At 38.7% G+C, this 24,976-nt stretch overlaps 1 long non-coding RNA gene and 1 pseudogene across 1 annotated transcript in view; one reads left to right on the top strand and one right to left on the bottom strand.

Annotated features, from left to right (window-relative positions):
* Positions 1-19,269, bottom strand: part of LOC122114534 — a 20,402-nt gene extending 1,133 nt beyond the window's left edge. The window contains exons 1-2 of the long non-coding RNA XR_006148583.1: positions 19,259-19,269; positions 7,583-7,587 (exon numbers count right to left, since the gene is read on the bottom strand). This is a non-coding gene — a long non-coding RNA (uncharacterized LOC122114534). The remainder of the gene's footprint in view (positions 1-7,582; positions 7,588-19,258) is intronic.
* LOC122114533 overlaps positions 1-24,795 on the top strand; it is a 25,836-nt pseudogene extending 1,041 nt beyond the window's left edge.
* The last annotated feature ends 181 nt before the right edge of the window (positions 24,796-24,976 follow it).

Below are 24,976 nucleotides of genomic sequence, written 5' to 3'. Positions count from 1 at the left end.
TTGAATTTGCTAGGCTTGTGCTTTACCACTGGGAGCCACAGCCCTAGCTCTGTTTTTTAATGATTATTTTTTGAGATAGGGCCCCACTTCCATCCCAAGCATACAACTGAGCCATGATCTGTCTATTTTAGGCTTCCCAACTGACTCTTATGGAGTTTTCTTTTTTTTTAATAAGTTTTTTTTTAATTGTAAAAATACCATACAGAGGGGTTATAATTACATGAGCAAGATAAGTACATTTCTGGGGGGGGGGGGGGGGGAAGGAGAAGGATTGGGTTTGGGGGGGAGGGGGGAGGCTGGGAAGGGATGTGAAGGGTAAACCAAAGGAGGAGGCTGCAATGCTTGGTAAGAAATGTACGCATTATCCTGCCCATGTAATTGTAACCCCTCTGTACAGTATGTTCACAAATAAAATTAAATTAAATTTTAAAAAAAGATAAGTACATTTCTTATCAATCATTGTTGCCTCCTCCTTTGTTTTTCCCCTATCATCCCTGCCCTCCCATCTCCACAACTATACTCCCCCCCACCCTACCCCCGTCACCTCCCTCCCCACCCCTCCCTGCCAAAGTTGTAAAGTTCATTTTTCACATAGCATTTTGTACAGCTCTTTGTTGCAATGGGTCCTCCTGCATCCCTATTTAAACAATTTGTTTTTTCCCCCCCAAATTATACCAACATCAAATACAGTGAAAACAAGGATTATACTGTGGGAGAGGGACATACAAAGCAACAAAACAATCACCTTATAAAATGCTAGAAACAATAGCAAGAAAGAAAAAACCACTTGTGTCCTTATCTTGGGGTTCATTTAGCCTAACATCATCTTATCTGACCTTTTCTGCTTGTCTCAGACATATACAGTTATTGCAAATAAGGGAAACCATGGGACCTATGTTTCTGTGGGCCTGGCTTACTTCACTTAATATAATTTTTTCTGTCTTTCCATTTCCTAACATGGGGCAATGTCATTCTTTCTGATGGAGACATAGAATTCCATTGAATACCACATTTTCTTGATCCATTCATCTACTGAGGGGCATCTGGGTTGGTTCCATATCTTAGCTATGGAGGTTCCTCAAAAAACTTCACATAGAGCTCCCCTATGACCCAGAAATCCCACTTTTGGGCATTTACCCGAATGATCACAAACAAGACCATACTAAAGCTACCAGCACAACTATGTTTATTGCAGCATTATCTTGTGGATTTTTTCTTACCAAACTGTTTGGATTCATCATTGTGTCTATCTCAACCTCCTACATAGCTTAGAATGACAAGTACACACCACCGTAACTAGCTATGGGTTAAGAAGGAGTCTCATGAACTTTTCTACCTACGCTGGTCTTGAAAATCTCAGCGTTCCACAAAGCTAGACTTACAAGTGTGAGCCACCTGCACCTAGCTTGTTGATGCCTAAGAGGCAGGTGAAATTATCATCTCAATAAAGGTCTAGTCAAGCAGTAAGTGGCAGAGCTGACTCTAAACCCAGGTGTCCTTAAGTCCAAAGTGATTGCCTTGAGCTAGAACACAGAACACATGTGCTAAGAGTCCTGTGTAGGCCCCAAGATGCAGAGTCCTAAACAGAGATGTGTGTGGACTCGTGGTATAATTCAACATCAGCCAGTACTGCCCCACCCTAGTACCTCATTTCCAAGGTCTCATTACTCTTGGATGATCTGGAAGTTTCCTTAAACTGACACTGAGCTGTCCTGCTTTGGGCCACTCATTGACTGCTCTGCCTGCTATGAGGGCACAGTCACTCTTCCTCTCTGTTGCTAATACCTACCTACACTTCCTCGTTTCCTATGATCATCTTTCATGTCGTTTCTGCCTTTCTTTTTTTAGTATAAAATAACTTCTAACTATATCTATAGAACATAACTGCTTTCTTTAGAACAAGAAAAATTACAAATGATAGATATTGCTTCTTTTGTCAAAGATGTCTTCAAGCAAACTATTAATACACATGGCCATTTCTATTTAATATGGCGGTAAACAGCAGATCACTAATCAACAATTATAGACTTCTAAACCATTGTATTGGTCACTTGCCAAGATCTAAGTGTTCATCTAAGATGAAGACTTTAAATCACCTCTCTTTTAAGATAATTTATAAGATAAATTCTTTGCAACATCTTCCTTGCATCAATTAGACTTAACAGAGCTTTCTACCTTGCAAGGTAAGTATACTGATTAAGCCTCTCTTTCTCTCAAGATCTATTTTAAGGCTCTAACAATAGGAAAATCTGTTGACTAATTGAGTCTCCACACATTGAATAGCCTTGCATTCTTTATACAGTAAGAAATTGCATCTTCCAGAAAGTTCCTGCCTTTCTGATGGCACCAATTCCAATGGTGTGTCACTGACTCCTAGTACTAGACAGCTCTGGACCTCAGCTCTTTAGTAACTACCATCTCTCTGTATCTTATATTATACATGATCTGAAACTCTGAGATTCCACTTGTGACCTCACAGGGTTGTTGAGGTAGTCACACCACAGGATATACATATATCTCTTAGCAGATGTCTGGCCTCTTATAGTTCCTTCACCTCATGTACTTGTTAAGTACATCAGGTATACACAGTACTAGGAACTCTCTCCCTCTCTCTCTTCTTTTATCTCATTCAAACTTTCACAAACACCGAGCAGCCAGTGGGGATGAGGGGGTATCAGCCCCATGTTACCAATAACAAAACAAAGGGCAAGAGAAATGAGTGATTAGTCCAATGTCACAGGGAATAAATGACAACCTCAGAAATACAAGGTGGGTCTGTGAAAGTCTAAGTCCTATCTCCTACTGATTTGACACTTGACCTCTCAGGAGACATCTTAGAATAAACTTTGATGGAATTGAAAGATACATGACTAAAACGAATAGCAAGAACAGAGGCAATTGTGACTAGTGGACCTTGGAGATGACAGGTAAGATGCCAAGCGCTAGTCATGTATCTACTCTGACTCCAACTAGGAGCCCTTAAGGCGGGCTTCAGAAATCCCACTTGGTGGGATAAGGAACTGTGGCTCAGAAAGGATGAATCTCCCAGTGTGACCCAACTGATGAGGCAGAGCCAGAAATTCTGTGCGAAAGGAAATAGGGACTGGGTTTGTGATGGATTGCCAAGAAAACTAGAAATGTAAAATGACTAACATAATATCTGAGTATTCCAGGAGAGGAGGTGAGGGGATGCAACTGTGAAGATATCCATGATGAAGTAAGACAACATGGCCACTAACTCCAAAGGCCCTTCCTGCTTTACTTCAAAAAGTTTAAAAATATATTTGTTATAATAGCATGATTCCAATTCTGCCACTTACGGGCTGTGTAGCCACACACAAATTTACTTCTCTACTTTGCCTTATTGGACAAAACACAAAAAAAAACATGTATTGAATCAAGTCATTTCAGCAGTAGAACTGACACTATGAACAACATATAAGCCATCATGCACATCATATGTTACCTGGTGGTTATGACTGTTCCTCAGATCATTTATCATGGAAAGCACAATGGAGGGAGAGGAAGTTGGGAGTGGCTAATAATTGGCAATAAGGGAACTGTAACTACTTCCTGTCCAGAGGTGGGGGTGGGAAGTGAGGATCAGAGTTGGAAAGGAGGAGTATTTTCAGAGGGTGCAGTTTGGGCAAGGGTAGCAAGATCATCTCAAACACAGAAAAGAAGTGGTTAAGCATACACATATACACACGCAGTAATGGAAACCATGTGGATGAGGAAATTATTTGCAGCAATAAGTTTAAAGAAAGTGAGATAGAATATAGAGAGCGCTAAGTAGCATTTGACTGGTGGTAAGTAGAGGAGAATGTGTGTGTGTGTGTGTGTGTGTGTGTGTGTGTGTGTGTGTGTGTGTGTGTGTGTGTTCGAATGAGGGCAAGGTTGGGGGATTATGGTTCTTACAATAAATACCATGGAACAGCACTGACATTGGCACTAGTACTTCAGATCAAGGGCATTTCCCCTCTTTTAGTAGCTTTAAATAATTGCTACCGAACAGACGACTAAAGTAAGATAAATTTTGTATTTAGCTTATGTGGAAATATTATGAATAGTTGCAGACTCAATTCACTTTGATGTCCTTTGACATTCTGATAATTTTTGCAAAGATGTACTTAAAATGCCGTTTCATGCAAAGTTCAGCTTTCCCCCCCCCCTTGTTTCCTTAATTTGCAGACCTGTATATTAATTTTGCTGAGAGCACTGTTTATTCCCCTTCCCTTACATTTTGTTTAAAGTCAGTTGTTGACAACTCTCACATATGTCAAACTCTCATCGCTAATAATTGCTTAAGGACCCCTAACTTCTACAAATGTTGGCTCCAGCTCCAAACCCCATGCTAGCCCTGGAAGAAAAAGGAAAAAAAAAAAAAAGAAAAGAAAGAAAAACGAGAGGGGGGACCAAAGAAGTTCTTCTGATGAATTTTTGATTTTCCTTCTTAACAAAGAAATGTCTGAGATTCAAAGCAATAGCTTAAAGTGATATTATAAAATAGAATATGAAGTGCACTATTCCAAATGACTCTGCTTTTAATGCAGGGCTGAAAAAATTGTCAGTGCCTTTTTTGATTAGATGGGATTTTTTTTTGTTCTTGATCTAAGAATTGAGGAGAAAAACATGCTACTTGCATTTGAATATGGCATGAGCAGAGATGTAATGTGGCTGAGATAAAGTAATAGCAGCAACGCCTTAAGGCAGCACCTGTGTCTCCGGGTCAATGCCATCTCTCTTCAGATCGCTGCTGCGCCACTCTGGCTGCTGTGGCTTTATTAGGCCTAATTAGGCGGGTTGTCACTTTTATTGGTGATGGGAAAGGAAGATAAGTAGATCACTTGTGTCATCTTATCTCTATCCGGACCTGTCTAAAAAGTCTAAAGTGATTGCTGTAGGCCACAAATATATACCACAAGAGGGAGAGGGACTAGGGCGAGAGGAAAAAAAAAAAAAAAAAAAGAAGACACAGATAAAAAAAACAACAAAACATCCAGAACTATAATAATAAAAAAGCAATCCTAGAAATGCCTTACCTTTGGCAGGGCTGTGTGTAATTTCAAACCCACAGAGGAGAAAGTGCCAAATCCAGAAACTCTTTTGTTCCAATGGAACAGACTGTCTGATATACTTTAATGCCAGGGTAGAGGGAAAGGCTTTCCACTAAGACTCTAGTGATAGGATCTCAAGCAAAAGTTGGTTCTAGTTGTAACAAAAATTCCACATGTGGAGTTGCACAGCAGTGAAGAATCACATTAGAGAGACTAATTTTCTTGCTTGATTGCTTTTCTTTGAGTAGTGATTGAAGGGGGATTTCTGAAAATTTTAACTGTTTCTTTATAGAGACAAGTATTTCCCTCTTTTTTTATTTAAAAAAATCAACTTGTAAAATTGTTACCGACAAAGATCACTGGTAATGTTCTTTTCAGCCATAGCCAACTGCTAGTGGCTGTGAGAAAACAATCTTTTTCTTCTCTTAAGGACTCATCACCTAACAAAATGGTAGGCCCGGTTACATGCAAATCTTAGATGATGCCCCTCATCTTGCTGCATAGCAGCTAACCCTTCACTGTATAGTGCTGACTGTGGCTTTTGACCAAAATCCCTTTGCCCAATCACGTCTCTCCAGTGAACTGAGTAAGTTATATGTAGGAGCCATATTTTGTTCTTTCCTTCCATCTATATCACACCCAAATTGCTGCTAATAAGGTACTAGGGGCTTGAAAGATAATTGTTTTTGTTAATCCCTTAACTAGCCTCTTAGGTTTCCTGACTTTCTACTTCAGAGTGCTGTAACTAAACAGGTTTTTCGATGTCAAATGAGAACTTTATTGGCTACACAGAACTGTTGGTCCCAAAAAATAACTTGTAGAAATAACTTCAAGAAATAAGAAGAAGGATTAATAAATAAGTTAGCACCAAATTTCAAAGCTGTGCAGCAAAGGAAACAATTAACAGAGTGAAAAAGGCTAAAGAATGCTAGAAAATCTTTTCTAACTATTCATTTGACATGGTGAATGTATATGAATATATATAAATATAAATGTAATACCCAAAGAACAAATAGTCCAAGCAATAAATGGGCAAATGAACTGAACAGCTTTCAAAAGAAGTTCCAATGGATCATAAGTACATAAAAAAACGTTCAACATCTTGAGCTGTCAGGAAAAGGCAAGGATTCTATTTTAACCAAATCAGAATGTCAATCATCAAAAAAAATAAACAATATGAATCTTGAAAGGGATGACACTGAACAAGAAGCATTTATTCATAACTGCTTTACTGAATGGCAAGTCCTTTGTACAACTACTTAAAGATAATAAAATAAACAACAAATGATGGAAAGAAATTATGAGAAGGGTGTAGAAAAAGAACATATAAACTTTTGGTGCAAATTAGTAAATTAGTATAGCCACTATGGAAATCAATATGGAAGTTCTTCAAGAAACAAAAAATAAGCCCGGAGCTGGTGGCTCAGGCCATAATCCTAGCTACTCAGAAGGCTGAGATCTGAGGATCTCGGTTCAAACCAGCCCAGGCAAGAAAGTCCTTGAGATTCTTATCTCCAATTAACCACCAGAAAAAAAAACCAGAAGTGGTGCTGTGGCTCAAGTGGGAGAGCACTTGCTTTGAGATAACGAACTCAGGGACAGTGTCTAGGCCCAGAGTTCAAGCTGCACGACCAACAAAAATAAACAAACAAAAAATAGAACTACCATATAATCCTGCTATACTACTCCAACGTATATACCCAAAGAAATCAAAGTCAGCAAATAATAGACTTACCTGCCCACTCATGTTCACTACAGCACTATTCACAATAGCCAGGTGATGAAATCAGCCTCTGTGTCTGTCAACAGATGAATAAAGAAAATGTGAAAGATGTACACATTGGAGTATTATTTAATCATAAAGAAAAACAAAAATCATGTGACTTGTAAAAAAATAGATGGAAGTGTGGCACAGGAATAGAAGGGAAAAGAATGAGCAAATGTAGTCATTATATTCAACATATATTATGTTAAAAATGAACTATATAACTTGATTGTAGGGATGGGAGGGGGAAACAGTGGGGAACAAAGGAAGGGGTGACACTGACCAACCATTGTACACATAAACTGAACTATGGAATTGTAACTCCTTTGTACAATTAACAATAATAATAATCATAAATAAGAGCAAAGCAGAAAAATGGATGAAATTGGAAATCATCACGTTAAGCAAAATATAGGACAGGGGTTGAGACAAGAGGGGGCAAGGAGGTGTGTACACAATGTATATTATATGCATGCATGAAAATATCACAGTGAAACTAAAAAAAAAAAAAGAATTAAAGCTGGGTGCCAGTGGCTCATGCTTGTAATTCTAGCTACTCAAGAAGCTGAGACCTGAGGATTGTGGTTCAAAGCCAGCCAAGGCAGGAAAGTCCTTGAGACTCTTATCTACTAGAAAAAGCTAGAAGTGGTAGAACGCTAGTTTTGAGTACAAAGAAGCTCAGAGATAGCACTGAAGCCCTGAGTTCAAGCCCCATGACCAGCAAAAACAAAATAACAACGACAAAACAAAACACCAAAACTAGAACTGAAAGCAGGTCAGCAAAACACTTATTCATGAATGTTTATAGAAGCTCTTCATGGTAGCCTAAGGTGGAAATAAGCCAAAAGTTTTAATAATGAATGGATAAATACAACATGTGCTGTGTCTATGGAACGGAATATTATTCAGCAATTAAAAATTAATACTGATCAATGCTACAACACACACAAAAAAACTTTGAAAACATCAAAGTTGGGTACTTGGTTCTGAAGTAAGGCTTAATGGACTCAGTCTCCCATTTCTGCATGTTGCCCAAGAACATAGTTTGCTTTTGGTGGGGAGGATACAATTTAGCAAATTCTCAGACTCACAGAATTTTAGATGAGAACTTTTATCACTAATATCAATGAGATGGTTGAGTTGCCTTAAGATTGGGCAGCTGAATTTACAAAAGATTTTTGTTTTGACCTTTAACTTTGACCACTTGTGAATCTTTAGGGTCTTTTTGACGGAAATAAACTGTGTAGAAATCTGGTTATAGAAGCATCTGTCACTTGAGTGAGGCAGGAAATCCTGCCTCAACTTAGGCACCAAAATCCTATCTGACAAAACTATCTGCTCCTTTCATCTCTTCATTTTGTATATGATTGAAAAGTTTTAAAGAACATTAAAAAACACTTGTTATATGCTAAGCAGTTTTGTGTATTAACACTTTCAACAACAAGTTGGGGTATTGTTATTTCATTTTTTTGCCAGTTGTGGGGCTTGAACTCTGGGCCTGGGCACTGTTCCCAAGCTCTTCAGTTCAAGGCCAGTGCTCTACATCTTCAGCCACAGCGCCACTTCTGGTTTTCTGGTGGTTAATTGGAGATAGGAGTTTCACAGACTTTCCTGACTGGGCTGGCTTTGAACCATGATCCTCAGATCTCAGCCTCCTAAGTAGCTATGATTACAGGCGTGATCCACCAGCACCTGGCTGTTATTTCATTCTTACAGATAAACTTTCCAATTTTAAGTCTAAACAGGACTGCAGTTTCCTAGAACTGGTAGGAAGGGAGAGGGGAAGGGGAGGATGAAGAGGGGGTGAATATTATTGAAGTATTTACATGAATGTATGAAAAAAGAATAATGGAACCTATTAAAGTTGTTTTAAAAGGAGGAGGGGGATGAGAAAGGGTAATAGAATAAATTTGATCAAAATATGTTCTATGCAGGTATAAAAATATCACTATAAAATACCATTATGAAACCCCTAACATGCCCTAATTCTAAGAAAGATACTCAGGACAATGTTCCTTAGAGATCAGACTCAGAATAAATACCTGACCAGAGTTTGCTTAACAAGTGAATGACTAAAACTCAAAACTAACATTTGTACATGTTTGGGATTACTCTTACATGAATCCATTCAATCTCAGTTAATTATCACAAAAACCCTATGAGGCATGACTACAGTATTTCCCATTTTGCACCTTGGAAAAGAGGGGATTAAAGAGGTTAAGTGGCTTGACCAGCAGCTAATGGTGGAGTCAGAGCACCCTTCCTAGACCCTGAGGCTCTGCTGTCCGTCTAGTGAATAGCAATGGCTGTGTGATGGAACGTGGCAATAGACAGATGTTCTGGCATCAGAAGACCTCCATCTCAATCCTGCCCCTAACCAGCTGAGACTTCGGGTCATAATCTTCTCCACCTATTTCCCTATCTGTGAGATAAGTAATGATATGTACTTCATGGATTTGTTGTCAAGATGGCTACTCTAGATCTTTGTGTAATGATGTTAACCCTGTGGTTGTCACATTGCTGACAACAGTCCCTGCTTGTGTGTCAGGTGCCTTCTATGTGTCCTGCTCCAGGCTGGCTCTCCAGAAGGCTTCCCCAGTGCCATGAGACTGGCAGGAACCAGTACCTCTGGACTCATCAATTAGCTGTGAAGGAGTGCTTCTAATTATCCTTTAGCCAGGGGGCTAACCAACACACTTCATCTTTATTTTCTCAAAGGACAAATTTTTTTTTCCTTTTGACCTTTTGATGAACTAATCTGAATTCTTGGCACATTTTGTCCCATGTAGTAAAAGTAGCTTCACTACACCCTTTGCTCCTTTCAGTCCTATGCTTTTGTTTGTTGCTCATGTGCAACATAGAGAAGGGAGAAGCTAGGCTGGGAAGGTGGCTCAGTGGTAGAGCGCTTGCCTTGCATGCATGAGGCCCTGGGTTCGATTCCTCAGCACTACATAAGCAGAAAAAAAAGCTGGAAGTGGCGCTGTGGCTCAAGGGGTAGAGCACTAGCCTTGAGCTGAAGAGCTGAGGGACAGCGCCCAGGCCCAGAGTTCAGGCCCACGACCGGACCCCCTCATCACCCCCCCCCCCCAAAAAAAAGAAGCGAGAAGCTCACATGATGATGTGAATGTTGCATGTTTTGTGAACTACCTCTTCTGGCTCTTCCTGGACAGTAGGAGTGTTCTGGATTCTTGAATAGAGTGCAAGTTGTATATGTGAGTTCTGCCAGCCAATTCAAGTGGTCTCAAATGCCAGGTCTACAAGCTAGGCATTGGGGAGGGCTTGGTGAGCCCCTTAACTTCTTTTAAGCTGCAATTTCCTCACTTGCTATGAGAGGAATAGTTCTTGTGAAATCTAAATGAACTAATACGTTTGGAACTTTCAGAAACATGCCAGTGTTTTCAATTCTGTTGTGGAGATAGTGCTAACTTGTTGGTCATAATGTTGAGTGCCTTGCAAGATTCGCCAAGGAGCAGTAAAATTTCATTAAACTCTAATTTTTTAATGATGGCTAAATCTCTGCCTGAATAGAGAAACTGACTACTGTTTGCCTCTATCTATAAGTAGCTAACCTGCCAAGCACTGGTGGCTCATGCCTATAATCCTAGCTACTAGATGAATAGAATGTCTTTGTTCACTGCAGAGGAGCAAGGCCACTTAGGAGGCTGAATCTGAGGATCACAGTTAGAAACCAGCCAAGGAAAAGGAGTCCGTGACACTCAATTAACTACAAAACAAACACCCAAAAAACCAGGCCAGGCCAGAAGTAGAACTGTGGCTCAAGTAGGAGAGCATTAACTTTGAGCACAAAAGCTCAGGGACAGTGCCCAGGCTCTGAGTTCAAGCACTAGGACTGGTCAAAGAAAAGAAAATCTAAATATTAGAATGTTTCAATATGGTTGTATAACTTAATGGAAATGTCCACCTAACTGATGTTAGCAGGTGTGTATAGGGACAGCTATGATATACTGGCTTGGCAGTAGTGTCACATTTGTATTCTTTTTCTTTTTAGTGGTGCTGGGGTTTGAACTCAGGACCTCATACTTGCTACCTTTTCAGCCACACCTCCAGCCCTTTTTGCTTTCCTTATTTTATGATCTGTTGTAGGTTTTGTTTTGTTTTTGCTGTGGGCAGACTAGATTGTAATCTTCCTAAATAAGTCTCTGTAACTGGGTTTACCTACCACTCTTAACCTTTTTATTATTATTATTATTGAGATGGGGTATAAATATTTTGCCTTAACTTTCCTTAAACTACCACCCTTTTGATCTTCACATTCTCAGGCTCAGATCTGGGAAGTTAATCCCAGTGTGCTAAGTTATGAGTTATGTAACAAAGAATTTGCCATGGCTGACAAGTCACTTAAAAGTTTTGCATGGTAGCCAGGTGCCAGTGGCTCACACCTGTAATCCTAGCTACTCAGAGGCTGAAATCTGAGGCTCACGGTTCAAAGTCTGTGAAACTCTTATCTCCAGTAAACCACCAGAAAACTGGAAGTGGCCCTGTATCTCAAGCTGAAGAGCTGAGGGGCAGTGCTCAGGCCCAGAGTTCAAGCCTCATGACCGACAAAAAAAAAAAGTTTTGAATGGTCAAAAATACATATTACTTTTACAAATTAGAGAAGATTCAAGGCTGTCTGGATAACTATTTTTTTCTGACTCTCACTTGAATAAGTTTCTTGAGTGGATGGGGTGGTCTAAGTTATAGTTAAAATTAAGCTTCGTTGAGTTGTACATATTTTCTATCTTTTTATGATTTTGCAAAGGTATACATGTTTGATACCATCACCACTATCAAAGTACTAACCATACCGGTCATATACAAAAGTTGTCTTTGTGCTCTTTTGAAGGTTCTTGTGTACGTGTGTGTGTGTGTGTGTGTGTGTGTGTGTGTGTGTGTACTAGAAACACAACGTGAAGTCTGAGAATTATCCTCTAATATTTCAAACTGTACAATTGTAACATCTTGTTAACTACAGACTCTGTGTTATACAGATTTCTGGAAAATATAGATCTTGTACAACTAAAACATGATACCCATGAACAACAATGCCTATACCTGTAACCCCTTGCAAAATAATTCTATTTTCTAATTCTATAAGTAGAAAGCAAAAATAGACAAGTGAAACTATATCAAACTAAAAAACTCCTGCCTCATAAAGAAAACAATGCAAAGAACAAAAAGGAAGTCAACAGAGTAGGTAAAATGTGTGCAAATCATTTATCTGAGAAGTTAATATGTAAAACAATCTAAGAATCTTTTGCAACTCAGTAACAAAATAAATAAGTGGTCTGATTAGAAATAGGCAAAGGACTTGAATACACATTTCTCCAAAGATGTCATACAAATGATCACCAAGTATATGAATAAGTGTTCAACATCACTTATCATGAAGACAGTGCATATCAAAGCTACAGTGATATACTGCCTCACACCTATTGAAGTGTTTATTATTTAAAATCCAGATAATAACAAATGTTTTCCAGGGGGCTAAGAAAAATGGAGCCCTTATATACTACTGATGGGTATGTGAATTAGTAAAACCTTTGAGAAACAATAGGGAGGATCCTCAAAATAATTACAAACCAAGCTGTAACATGTTTTAGAGATCCCACTTACGATATATAGCTCAAAAAAAATGAACCCAGGACCCTGAAGTACTACCAGCACTCCCAAGTTCAGTGTATTATTTATTACAGTAGTCAAGATGTCTGACTGCTATCATGGTTGGAAAGCCTGAGAATTTGTGGTGGCTTCCTGCCTCTCTTAATTCTTCAGTATGTTCAAACCTGGTGTGGACCTGAGATCAGATTTTATAGCTTCACTGGTAATTCCTGGGTTAGTATAACCTCCTATATTGTTTAGGAGTATTTTCTATAGTGACAGTTTAAAAAGTGCATTCTTTAGCATCCTATAGATGCTAACAGCTCAACAGCCTGAACAAGCTTAAATAAAGTAAATGAATGGAATTATAGGTTTCCCATATTCCATTCTAACCAAAGCAGTGTTATCTTTACATGTGTATGTTCTGTAATTTCATATAAGATTTAGAGAGAAAATATCCCAATTTAAACATGGCCCGGCAATGGTAGTTCACGCCTTGTAATCCAGCTACTCAGGAGGCTGAGATCTGAGGATCACTGTTAGAAGCCAGCCTGGGCAGGAAAGTTCATGAGACTCTTATCTTCAACTAACCACCAAAAAGCCAGAGTGGAGCTGTTACTCAAGTAGTAAAACACTAGCCTTGAGCCAAAAAGCTCAGAGAAAGCACCAAGGCCCCAAGTTTAAGTCCCAGGATGGACACACACACACACACACACACACACACACACCCACACACACACACACGCACACAATTTATATACCATTATCAATGGCATCCACAATAGAAGTTCTAATCAAATGCTTCTAAGTTATATTATAACTTAGGATGTTATATGTTATAATAGAACTAATATGTTGTAATAGAACTTCTATCCTTTCACCCAGAAAGTTCTCATGAAAGCCTTGAATCTGATTCAAAGTTCAGTCCTAGCTTTGTCTCGTAATGCAACACAGAGCAAAGGGTGAGTAGGTTCAATGACCAAAGGGTCATGAAGTTGCTTTTCATTTAACTGGAGTGTGGATTTGAGTCAAGACACTGTTGGAAGAAGAGCTGAGAAAGACAGCATCTACTAGTATGTTAATTACCAATCTTTATAATTTTCCTACTGTTTTTATGTCTATAATTGGCTCCTGAGGTGATTAAGACATTTTTTTCTCTTGTTTCTTTATGAAAAGTGGGCTTGAAAAACATAGTAATTTCTATTGTTGTTGGGGAAAGAGGATAAAAGGCAAACACATCTTATGAAGTAATGATAACAAGAGTTGTGGTTAGCCTACTCAAGAATTTAAAAACCATACGTTTAATGTGATCATGGGAATATTTGTTTTAACCTGGAATTGTGGTTACAGCCAAATATCTTTTCTTAGTTGCTAGTAAGAGCAAGGAGAACCCATTATGCTAGCATTTTTGTTGTTCAGAAAACAATCTAATGTTATTAATGATTTCCTGAATTTCCTTATAATCACATTAACATTAGTTTTTGCTCCTTGAATTAAAAAAAAAGCCACTAAATGCTCAAATGTCATTGTTCTGAATCAATGGCATATTGGCCCAATTAGTAAGCATTATGGTTGCAACATATTTATACTTGTACAGTTACACAGGAGACAAGACAAAACACTCCAGTGAGCAAACAAGCTGGAAAGAAGGAAAAGACAGAGTTCCAGACAGATTCAATCTTCTACACTGGAAAAACCATACGGCCAGTTTCCTGTTTCTACTTGTTTGACAGCTCTTGGCATGAAGAGCATTGTAGAGAGAAGGACTGTTTGTGGACTTCACTCCCTGTTTTGTTTTTAAGCCCTGCCACAAAACAAGATTCTATTGTGGGCTTTTATGAATACTGAGCCTGCTAACCACCCCTGCCAGTTCTCTTCAGGCCACTGCAGGTGATGTAACCTGTTTGTGAAACACGTTTTAAAGAGAGATTCTGTATTTTAATGGTCAGTTAGTAGCTGGTTACCAACTGTCTCTGCTCTCCGCCTGGGGACAAGAATGCCAGCCTTATTAAATATTGAGAAGTTGTTCATTACTATAGGGATCTATGACAACAGGCTATCTGCATATTGAGAACACAGCAAGTTTCCATTCTTCAGAGTAGCCCCTCTAGTTCCAAGGAGGACTAATATTTATCTGGTTAAAGATGCATAAAAATGTAGCCTATGTCTTGGAAATCTGATTTGTGGCTTTTCATTTATTTTTCTTTCTCCAAAGTGAAAATTTCAAAAACCAAACTTGCTTAAGGAAAGAGAATTAAAAACGAACATACCTTCTAGGGGGGAAAAATCCCATTATCTCATACTGGTTATTTCAGACAGTATACAAAATATTTGAAATATTAACTTGCATGTTGGTATAAGAAAATGTATTTAATAAGAGTACTTCAGATTCTAATCAACTGAGAAGTCTGTTATGATGTAGATAAGTTACAGAGAACAAAAAAATGATTGGATATTAGTTATTTTCTGAATGTCTACTTAGTAACTGGAAGACTATAATTACCAAAGCTTCTGCTGATATAGAGCAGTTTGCTTTAAAAGAGAGAATCTGGGGCTGGTATGTAGATCAGTGCCAGACTGCATGCTTAATCTATATGAATGTCTAGTTCAATTGCCACCACCAAAATGTTTTTGAAACTGTGTACATTAGCATAATTATTAATTACTTATTAAATGCCAAACACTCATGAAAATACCGCATAGGGTTAGACCGTGGTCCATGCTATTTCTGACCAAGGTATGAACCAAGATTGACTCCCAAAGAAGTCACCTGAAAATGTCTAAGGTGTGACCCAGAAAGTTAATCTGAATGGCTACTTCACTGATGAGTTTCTGTAACCCTTCTTGACTCTGCTAACATTTTTAGGCAATAGTTCAATGGCAGAGTTGTGAGAAAGGACCTGGGCTGCCTCCATTGTGGGCATACACACCTTTAGCATGGCTTTTCTGGTATATACATATGCTTAGAAATGAGAATAAGAAGTCCGCTACTTGTGCATATAATTCTTGGTGCATAGTGAACTATGTGCTTGCTTTCCCCATCTTCCTGCCCATCCTTTAGATTTCTCCTGCCTGGTTGTTATACACTTGAAAGTCTTTCTCTTATAGATATACTGAATCAGAAGAAAGGTCCTGATCATTCAACTAGATGGTGTGCATCACTACAAGCCCATCCTTAAGAGTTTCTCCCACCTCCGCAGATTGGTCTCTAATCATCCCTCAATGCTTACACAAGCACTGAGAACAAAATTTTGCATTTCATATTTTTCAGGGGATGCCCAATGTGTTTTATATGCTTTTCCATCTATGAAGCTTGCTTCCCTCAACTGATAAGTATGTGTCACTCCAATTTGTTGTTTTTAAAGAGCCATTAAGAACATTGGCTTATATGTGTGCATACGTCCATATAAGATGATGCTAAGTGAAATGACCCCCAAGATATGGACAAGAGGTTCGTCTTTATTGTTATTGTTTTAAATGTACTATGTGATTTCTTTTTTGTTTGTTTCCTTTGTATGTTCTTACAACTATGGCATATCCCCTGTTGTCACTGTACTTGATTTTGGTACCCTGTATCTTGTATATATAATTTGTCTAATCTGGGAAGGGGAAGGGGAATAACAAAATGCTGAAACAAGGACACAGGGTGACCCACTGGAACAATGATACCTGCAGGACAGTACATTGGAAATGAACTTTACAACTTCAGGGGGGACAGGTGGGGGTGGGCAGGAGTGTGGGAGATGAGGGAAGGAAGAAATAGTGGGATAAGAAGGGAAGGGGTAACAATGATCTACAAGCAATGTACTTACTCATGTAAGTAATGCCTTACTCATATAACTGTAACCCCTCTGTATAGCATTTTTACAATAAAATAATTACTAAAAGCACATGGGCTTAGATCTGACCATATCAACATAGACATTTCTTCTACAATGTATTAATTCTGGAACTATAGGTACATAAGTCACTTTTACATTTCTGTTGTTTAGTTGTACAATGGGAACAATAATAGTCTTATGAGGTTGTCAGAACCAAATAATTTCATATATCTAGTATATGTTTAACATATAGTAAACAAATGATAGGCATACCTTAGGCATTATTACTATCATTATACAATCCGACATCATCATCCAGTATTAATCGAGCACTAACTCAGAACAGACACTGAAGATAAACAGATAGTAAAACACATTATCTTGGAACACTGCTCCGAGTGCAGTGGCAGAAATAAAGCAAAGGAGCAATTGAACTGCATTGTAATGTAAAGTGCTTTTGTAATGGTACATTCACTGACTCTTAGTACTGGGTAAAACTCTCCTGAGATAGTAATGCCATTTACAGATGAGAAATCTGGAGTCCATGAAAGTGAGTTAAAGAATCTGTTATGACAAGCCAGAGACAAATCTCTTTCTTAAGCCTCTTGCTTTCAGATCTCAACCCCAGCCTTTTGAGTTTGGGGGCGTGGCTCAAGTGGGAGAGTGTTTGCCCCACAAGCACCAGGCCCTAAGCCCAATACTCAACACCATCGACTCTTGCTTTGTACATCATCTTGACCTGCCTTATGGCTATATATTCTTGTATCAAATCTTCTCATGCTTGTTTGGCTCTGGAGCTTTCCATGTGGTTTAGTTGGTCAGAGATCATAATGCTGTGGTAAGAGCACTGAGCAAAGGGTCAAGGTTGCTGTGGGTATATTCTGGATCTGCTACCATGTTGCATATGCATTACTTCATGCCGTCACCTTTCTGGCCCTCAGTTCCTCCAGCTGTTTAATAAAGGCTTTGATGGGGCACTGGCTCAGCCTCTGTCAGAAGGCTCTGCTTTTATCTAAGTAAATATATTAGAGTTTCATGAAAGATTACATTTAGGTGGCAATAAAAGGATTCTTCTGTTGGGGAGGTGGGGAGGGAAGGGATGGTAGGGGAAAAACAAAGGAGGAGGTAACAATGCTCGATAGGAAATGTTCTCATTACCTTACTCACGTAACTGTAACCCCTCTGTACAGTATCTTTACAATAAGAAATATATATTTAAAAAAGGATTCTTCTGCAACAAACATTTTAAACCCTCTAGATAAGTGGTTTCTAAGATCTTAGTTAAAAATTTCAGGATATTTAGATGCTGGAAACTATTGAGGATCCCCAGAAAGAGGAAAATTGGTTCACTAATTCCTACCTCCCAGGAAAAGCTCAAAAGCAAAAGATAAATGATTTTCAGTGGCTAAATAGGTTAATGATTAGGTTTATTAAGATTTTGTTCTCTCCTATGTAAGTAGAAAATTAACAACTGTCCTCACTGATGTGCTACGTAGAATGATCTTAGATCTGGGGAATGTGGATTCAAGTGTGGGACCTGGTACGTGCTATGTGTGCCCTCCTATGTCACTTCCCTGGTATCCCCTCCTCAGCCTGCCTTGTAGGATTGTCAAGACGGAATTAACTGGCTGGCTACTGGTGGCTTACACCTGTCATCTTCACTACTCAAGAGGCTGAGACCTTAGGATTCAGGCTCAAAGCCAGCTCAGATAGAAAACTCCATGAGATTTTATATTTAATTAACCAGCAAAAATAAAACTGGACTGGATGTGTGATTCAAGTACACCAATCATGAGTGAAAATGCCAAGCAAGAGCCTGAGGCCTTGAGTTCAAGCCCCAATACTGCCACATACATGCATGCATGCAACACACATGATAGAAATAACAGAAATAATTTTCTCATTTTGCAACTGCTTTTAACATATTGATGAGGTTCCAACGAATACTTGTGAGGTTTTCAAGTCTTTTGACTTCTCAGAATTTCAGGCATTTGCCGCCAACCATGCTCCCATAGAAAGTGCACATCTGGAGTTTGTTCAACAGACATATCTGTAGATAACAAAGAAAAGAGACCTGTGTGTGTGTGTGTGTGTGTGTGTGTGTGTGTGTGTGTGTGTGTGTGTGTGTGTGTGTGTGTGTGTGTGTGTGTGTGTGTGTGTACATGCGCTGTTATTGTCATTGGTGTCCAGACTGACAAATGGGTTCACATCCAGACTTCCTCTTACATTATTAATGAAAAATTTCATATCACCTGAGGCTAACCTAGTTCCTTTCACAAGTCTTTGGCGATTAACAATCTCCCACCATCTGAAGGAAAGTCTGCCAAGCAGAGAATCCCCTCCCAATCTTTCCCTAGCTCATAACTGTTTCAACTTATGTTTGAATAAAAGACTCTGATAAATAAGCAAATGTCTCTCCCTACACAGATTGCCACTTGTTCAGGGATTAAAGTATCGATTTCTGAATGTTGCTGAGATTTAGACATGGGTTAATTAAACATTTACATACATGTGCCGAACAATATATTTATTGCATGGTACAATAATGTGCACTTTAATCAGAAACCACGGGTGTTTTCTGTTTGCTTTTTCTATGTTAATTGGCACCATGCTGGCTCCAGCTTAGGTATTTGGCTAGATGGAAGAAAATAGACATGGTGTTTTAAATATTTTAATTAGGACCAGCAGTTCTCAGCTCCCTCATTTCTCATTGGATTGTTTTTCATGCATGAATAAATTAGTGAGCATGGAAGTACTCTGTAGAAAGTAGTTGCCCTCTGGCCATAAAAAAGAGTCCTGTTCATTAATACTTTAATGAAATTAGCTGTGAGCAAAATATTATTCCTTTTAACTGTGTTCTAATTTCTTAATTTTAATTAGGCACATAATTGTGGGGTGCTGAAATTATCTTCATGTTCAGCAACTACATTTTCATCGCCAGGAACCTGTGGCTAAAGCCTTGCACATTCCGGCAGGAAAAGTTCAGTCCAACTTTTCCCCCCTGCTTTACATACCCTCTTCTCCATTCCTTTTGTGACCACGAAGTAATAGTTCAAGGATGACTCCAATTTTTAGCAACAAAGCTATTGGGTTTTGCAGTTTAGGGGAGAAGTATTGCAATCTGTAACCAATCTGCTCTGTTCAATTTTTATTCCCTTCCTATCAAAAGATCTGTCCCTATGGCTCCAGTTTAGAAGTCTCTGTAAGTCCCTACCCACCATTTCTCATTTTATTGAATGGCTCAGCCAGGACTGCAAGCTCTAGTAGGGCAGGGGATTTTTTTTTTTCTTTTTCACACTTCTCAATCACCAGTCTATAGCACATAATATAGTTGCTGAATGTATGAAATTTAGAGGTATCTTGACTTTAGTACTGAAAGCTCCTGGTTCAAAAAACTGTGGCAAGCCGGGCACCGGTGGCACATGCCTATAATCCTAGCTATTCAGGAGGCTGAGATTTGAGGATTACGGTTCAAAGCCAACCTAGGCATGAAAGTCTGTGAGATTCTTATCTCCAACAAAGCACCAGAGAAGTGGCGCTGTGGCTCCAGTGGTAACGTGCTCGCCTTGAGCTGAAGAGCATAGGGACAGCACTCAAGCCCAGAGTTCAAGCCCCATGACTGACAATAAAAAAAAAAAAAAAAAAAAAGTGGCATTTGAAAAGGACTAGGCCAACTAAAAGAATCCACAGATAAATACCAAAACAGACTTCAGTATTCAGTATTGAGTTTGATAGAACAGTAATTTTAATTTGCGTAGGGGAAAAAAAGTGTGGCATCTGGGTTAAGTAAGAAACTAAAGGCCTCTGGATATTCCTTCCTATTATTTCCAAAATTCAAACTAAGCTTTCTCGTGACAATGTTGAATTGGTATGATTCAATAACTACAGAAAATTGATTTTGTAAATACTTGTAATATCCATACCCAGCAATCCCATTACATTGTATACTTTAATGGATGGCACTTCAGTGAAATGAAAGAGGGAAATGGCTCACTTACTTGAATGTATTGGAGGTATTAAATAAATACATGCAAAAATTTTATGGGTCCATCAAAAATTTACATATTTGAACTTGCTTAGCTGGTGATCTACCATTTGAGCCACATCTCTAGCCAGGCTTTTTGTTAATTTTCTTGGAGATGGACTCTTGAGGACTTTTCTGCCTGAGATGGCCTTGAAACATGATCTTCAAGATCTCAACCTCCTGAAAGGCTAGGACTACGAGCATGAGTTACCAGTGTCCAGTTAGATTTACATTCTTCTACTAACACTTTTTAGTGCTGACATTTTATGAACTATATTTCTACATATTTTAATAAGCAAAGTTCTTCTACCTATGATCACACTTTGTTTAACTACATCTATTTCATAAAAACAGAAATAAATGTCCAATCATAGAGACAGGAAAATGCTACCCTGAGCATTTTTAAAAATTTTATTGTAAAGGTGATGTACAGAAGGGTTACAGTTACATAAGGTAATGAGTACATTTCTTGTCAAACAGTGTTACTCCCTCTCCCTCATTTTCCCCTACTTTCCCTCCTCCGCCCCAAGTTGTAACGTTCATTTCCATGTCTTATGAGTATCCCTGTTACATTGGTTCACCCTTTGTCCTTTGGCTCACCATTTTGTTATTCCTCTTCCCTTCCCCAAATCAGATAAACATATATACAAGATATAGGGTACCAAAATAAAAAAACAGTGACAACAGAAGATAAACCGAAGGAAAAAAAAATCTAAAAAAACAGAACTTCACACAGTACATTAAAAAAAAAAAAAAACTCTTGTTTCCATATCTTAGAGTTCATTTCAATTAGCATCATTTGATAGTCCCAGGCATTTTCTTGAAAGATAATCCCATTAAAGAGACCACTTCTCAGATGAAATTGGCGTTCATTAACACCAGATCCCCGGGATTCCAGTACTGAGTTTGACATTTCAGTCAATATCAGGGAAACACCAATGTCTGTCACCAGGCCCCTTTCTATCCCTAAGTTGAGGAGAATCTCACCTACCTTCTTCCAATCCACGTCTTCACTCTACTCCATATAAATCACAAGCAACTCATGGCTAATGATCAAGGGAAGATCTCAATTTTGCTGACCAGATATTTAAAATTTTGGTAGCCTTAAACAGTTATTTTACAATGAGAAAAGACATTATAATAAATTACGAATTTGTAAAAACCCATGAATATCAGAAAAATTTAGAAAAATGCTATTTTTGATAGATAACGATTGGACACAAATTTGTTCTACGTTTTCTCTAAAATTTTTGGTTGCATACTTTTCTCTGTTTTTTTTTTTCACCAGACCTTCCTCTTGAATTCAGGGCCTGGACACTGTCCTTGAACTTCTTTTGCTCAAGGCTAGCACTATACCTCTTGAGCCACAGAGCCACTTCCAGCTTTTTCTGTGTATGTGGTGCTGAGGAATCGAGACTAGGGCGTCATGCAGGCTAGACAAGCGCTCTACCACTAAGCCACATTCCCAGACTTCTACATACTTTTTTATGTGAGGTGACTTAATATTTTCTATGTTGATTTTTCAAAATTATCTTTTTTTCAAATTCATTTGTCATTCCTTGTACTTTTAGAGAAATATCCTTAACTAAGTGATAATCTGAATACCAAGGTATTTTTTTTATATTAGCATTTTTTGGGGGGGGGGGAGTCCTAGGGTTTGAACTCTGGGGCTGGGTGCTATCCCTGAGTTTCTTTTGCTCGGGGCTAATGCTCTGCCACTTGAGCTACAGTACTACTTCCAGCTTTTTGGGGTAATTTATTGGAGATAAGAGTCTCATGGACTTTCCTGCCAGGCTGGCTTCAAACCACAATCCTTGATCTCAGCCTCCTGAGTATCTCGGATTATAGGCATGAGCCACCAGCACCTGGCAATGTTAATTCTTAATCAGTGAAATTTATAAAATTGAAACTCAAGAAAGAAGAGGACTCTTTTTTGTATACTGCTATGTGATTTTTTTGCCCTATAAATATAAGAGTTATGATCAATTTTCATTTGTATATTTTCTCCAAAAGAAAACAACCACTGGTGGCTCATACCTGTAATCCTGGCTACTCAGGCAGCTGACATCTGAGGATCATAGTTCAAAGCCATCCTGGCTAGGAAAGTCTTTGAGGCTCAATTAACCACCAGAAAATCAGAAGTGGCACTATGGCTCAAAGTAATAGAGCACTAGTCTTGAGCAAAAAAGTTCAGGGACAGAGCCCAGGCACTGAATTCAAGCCCATGACCGATGAAAGAAAGAAAAAGAGAGAGAGAGAGAGAGAGAGAGAGAGAGAGAGAGAGAGAGAGAGAGAGAGGGAGAGAGGGAGGAAGGGAGGGAGGGAGGGAGGGAGGGAGGGAGGGAGGGAGGGAGGGAGGGAGGGAGAGAGGAAGGGAGAGAGGAAGGGAGAGAGGAAGGGAGGGATGGAAGAAGGAAGGAAGGAAAAAGAAAGAAAGAGAAAGAGAGAAAGAGAGACAGCGAGAAAGAAAGAAACAAGGAGAGAGAGAGAGACAGTGAGACAGAGAAAAGAAAACAGACACGCGCGCGCACACATACACACACAATTTGGCTGGGTGTTGGTGGCTGTAATCATAGCTAATCAAGAGGCTAAGATCTGAGGATCAAGGTCTCTCTGTCTCTGTCTCTGTCTCTCTCTCTCTCACACACACACACACACACACAGAAAACCACAGAATTTGGTCATGAGTTTTTACTCCAGGAGTTCCAAGTGACACACCTGTTTTATGAGCTGGTTACAGCCTACCTTAGGAAGGTAGTACAGATGGCTATAGTTCTTAACTGTGCCTTCATTAGGGGACCTGGATCCAGGTTAGTTTGAAATTAAAAGCAAAACAAAACTAGTGTTGATATAACTTGGGAGCAATTTTCTGCTTTTTTTTAGATTGCCACTAGAAACAAGAAAGCTGAGAGATTTGTCATTTCCACTAGCAATCTCGTTTTGCTGTATCAACAATTTAAAATATAATGTGCTGTGCGGTCTGGTAGCATGTGACATGACCGTAGGGAATGCCTACTTTTCACCTGTGGTCAGTCTTCCATCAACCTGAATACTCTTAGGACTCAAGATGGAAAGGCCTGAATCACATAACCTCTAAGTCATCATTCATCACTTGGCTAAACAATTGCTTCTCATTGAGCAAGCAGGACTATTATTTATTGATAGAAGTAGTTGGAAAGAAACAGTTTTGAAATTGTCAGAAAAGCAGTGTAGGATTTAAATCATCTACTAATCAAAAGGCAGAGGAAATATTTTTGTTCCTTCCTTCCTTATTTCCCCCTTCTTTCCTTCTCTCTCTCCTCCTTCCTTCCTTCTCTTCCTTACATGTTATCCATTACTCTCATTGTTCAAAATGGACCTAAGAGTCTTATACACATGCATGCATACACATACACTGTTATTTATGAAAAGGCTGGGAGATGGATAGATATAGAAATAGGGAATATACTAAACTCTTAACTTATATCTCTACGGTTATATCGTAGATTTTTAAATTTTTTCTTTTTTGAGTTTTTTCTGTATTTCACAAATTTTTGCAATTAGTGTGTATCATGTTTTAAATAAGTGTTAGGTAATGAATTTCCATAGAATATTAAATTATAAAGGGTAAGAAATATTGAGTATACAAATTGAAATAAAGAGAATATGAAAATGGGAGAGCTAAATGAGAGAAGAGCTGAGTTTAGCCACAACAGGGCAGACTGGGGAGTATAATATACTTACTTATATAAGCCAGGAGTACACAGTAAATATGAAAATATTTTATACTTTAAAAATATATTATCATGTTTTAGAAGATAGGAGGGTAAAAGAAAGGAATAAAGGAGACGGAGACAAAAAAACGCAAAGCTATGTCATTATACATGACTGTATATATGTTGTTTTCAATGTAGGTGAAACATATCACTATTGGTAGAAAGAAGTGTGGATGAGAAAGAAGGTACACATTCACCTCTTTGCCTAGAAGAAATAAGCTAGATATTTGCCATATTTGGAGAATGAATAAAGGGCACCCAAGTCCCTTTTCCTTTCAACATTAATTGAATTAAGGTTCAGAAATTATTTTCACTTATTTCTTGAGCACAGAACAGTTTGCAAATATCCAATGTTCATATCATCAACTGGTCTTTTCTGTATACTGTCGTTTCCTAAATCTTCATCTGAGATTCAGTTTTTGTGAGGATTATTAATCATGAACATTTGGATAAAAGTTAGGCTCCTGCTATCCTCTGTGTTGACAAAGAAGTTGACAGCATTATCATTGTTAACCATTGGCAGCAAGATCACATTATAAGGAACTATCTCACTACATCTCATCATCGCCACAGTGTCACAACAGGTACCCTCCAAGTCTGCCTGGCACTAGCTGACCACTGGGTCAGAATTGCCAAAGGCAGTTGATGAGACTCACACATGTCCTGCCAGGTACTCATATGTATGTTGTCCATGCCATACGGCACGTTGCTTGTATGACTCTAAAAATTATAAAAGATGATAGCAGAAAGTATACTGGGAGTTTCCACATGACAGGCCAAGTTTCCCTGTTTGGGCCCAAGAAAAACTTGGCTGAAGTTTACAGCAATGGATAGGAATTCTCTGAAATCACTTGCCAAGGCACCCCAACTCAGTGTGATATAGAGCATCATAAGAACCTCTCGGTTTTAGAAAGTACATTAATGGGATTGGGTCTGATGAAATAGAAGTGTCC

Source organism: Dipodomys spectabilis, unplaced genomic scaffold (genome assembly GCF_019054845.1).
Source record: "Dipodomys spectabilis isolate Male_0828 unplaced genomic scaffold, ASM1905484v1 ptg000108l, whole genome shotgun sequence".
NCBI classification, from domain to species: domain Eukaryota; kingdom Metazoa; phylum Chordata; class Mammalia; order Rodentia; family Heteromyidae; genus Dipodomys; species Dipodomys spectabilis.
This window is presented reverse-complemented; position numbering and strand designations above follow the sequence as displayed.